Source organism: Cyprinus carpio, unplaced genomic scaffold (assembly GCF_018340385.1).
Source record: "Cyprinus carpio isolate SPL01 unplaced genomic scaffold, ASM1834038v1 S000006670, whole genome shotgun sequence".
Taxonomy (NCBI): domain Eukaryota; kingdom Metazoa; phylum Chordata; class Actinopteri; order Cypriniformes; family Cyprinidae; genus Cyprinus; species Cyprinus carpio.
Genome location: NW_024879290.1, coordinates 22,501 through 25,000, shown reverse-complemented (window position 1 = coordinate 25,000; position 2,500 = coordinate 22,501). Strand labels below are relative to the sequence as shown.

The window sequence follows — 2,500 nt, the reverse complement described above, 5'->3', positions numbered from 1 at the left end:
ATAAATAAGATATAAATAATAATATCAAATTAATAAAATATTTTCCAAATAATAATAATAATACTTACGTCACACTTCACTAATAACTGTTATTTATTAATTATGAGTAGTAGTAATAATAATCATAATAATAGTAATAATTACTAGTAGTAGTAGTAGTAGTAGTAGCATCTGATAATAAATAATTATTTAAATACTGTAGTTTATATATATATATAATATTATATTGATGATTATATATTATCATCTATAGATTTAATAATACATCAATCTATACCTAGTATTTAGATATAAATCAGCCCCTGTACTTTTTTTATGTTTTAAATATCAAAATTGATAAAATTTTTCATTTATCATATTGGTTGTTTATTATAAACAAAAATACTAGTACTAATAACAATAATTAGTAGTAGTATCATTACTGTTAATAAGTAATGATTATTTCTAATAATATATAATTACTGTCTGATAATTTATTATTAATATCACGATAACATATATTGTTTTTTTTTTATGATTAATTATTGATATTTGTTTTATGAAATATTTTTGTTTTAATTATAAGATAATAATTATATATTTATTATTAGATAATATTATTAGTAATAATTGTTAAATATTATAATTAATGATTTTTATAGTAATAATTACTAGTAGTAGTAGCATCAGTTAATTAATAATAATTTAAAATAATTTATAAATTATAATAATTGTAGTTTATATATATATATATTATAAATAATAAGAATTGTTTTATTATTTTAATATTTAATATCAATTTGATAAAATTATATTTTTATATTTTTGTTTATTATAAACAAAAATACTAGTACTAATAACAATAATTAGTAGTAGTATCATTACTGTTAATAAATAATGATTATTTTTATATTGATTTATATTTATTTTTGTTATCTGTTATTTATTATTTATATATCGATATAAAATAATTATATATTTATTATTATGATATTATAATAATAGCAATAGTAATAAACAATATTAATAATAATTTTTAAATCAAATAACAGCACGGATCAATATTAAGCAGCTAATGACTGGGTGCTGAAAGGTATCTTACACATTAGTGTGCAGCTGGAAGTCTCCGGTCTTGTATCCGATTGCGAAGTTGCTTTGGGGGTCCATTTTGGACTTGGCGGTGTCCAAAGGATCTGGGTATCCGGCGAGCCAGCCCTCGTATCCCAGCACTGCCGCACTGTGGACGGCAGGACCGGCGAAGTCGAAATCCACATCACAGCCCACGTTCACGTACTCACGCTTATACGCCGTCTTCACCTTCCCACTCTTCTTCCTGTGAACACAACACCATTAAACCTCAGAGACCTCAAGCTCACGATACAGACAGGTGTGTGTGTGTATATGATAGAAGTCATCGTACCCAGTGTTTGGTGAGAAGGTCGTGTCAAAGGTCAGCTTCAGTCCTTTGGTGATCTGAGAAACATATAACAAAATGCTAAATATATTATTCACCAATAACATTCACGAGCAAATGGTTAATAATAATAATAATAATAATACATCCTTATAAGTTACACAATTACATTTAATAAATAAATAAATGTATTATTAATATTATTAATGACTTATTATTAATACTACTACAAATATTAATTAATTAATTAATAATAATTATATTTTAATTTATATAAATAATGGATTGCTATGGCACCCCAGATGATAACACATTCATTTTAACACTTGATTTTAATTTTCTAATCATCCTGAAAGGGTTAAAATGTGAGTTAGTTAAATAATCCTTTAGTGGTTAAAACATCTGCAAAGAGTGATTTCCAGCTGAAGAAATCTACCACACAAAAAACAAACACTACCACACAAAAGTTTGGAATAATTATGATTTGTTAATGCTTTTGAAAAAAAGAAAGCATTTTTGCATTTACTTGATGTGATCATGTGACACTGAAGACTGGAGTAATGATGCTGAAAATACAGCTTTGATCACAGGAATAAATTACAGTTTAATATATATCCACATAGAAAACAGCTGTTTTAAATTGAAATATTATTTCACAATTTTAGAGTTTTTCCTGTATTTTTGATCAAATAAATGCAGCGCTGGTGAGCAGAAGAGACTTCTTTAAACTCTGACTGGGAATGTATGTTTACACATACTGTATAAATGTTCTTAAATGAAATCTCCATGAGAGCAGGAATGATAATGGAGTTATTGTTATTCCGCACCTGGTCCTCGACGGTGATCTCGGTGCCCAGCGTGTTGTCCGTGCTCCACTTCTCAGTGAAGGTCAGTCCGTACTCGGCCCATTTATACTTGGTCTCCAGGTTCCCGCTGATCTTGTTTGAGTCCATGTTAGACGTGCCACTCGTTTTAAACTCCTGAAAGCTCAAGAAGAGGCTTCGTTATATTACACACCAGCGAGCGTGGCCTGGATGACCTCCGAGCGAAGCCCTTCTCCAGGAAGAGCAAGTCAGGTGTTTGCTTTCAGCAGGGTTTCTGCATTTT

General features: G+C 28.1%; 1 pseudogene; it reads right to left on the bottom strand.

The window, feature by feature from the left end:
• LOC122144426 overlaps positions 1–2,500 on the bottom strand; it is a 9,308-nt pseudogene that overhangs the window by 4,365 nt on the left and 2,443 nt on the right.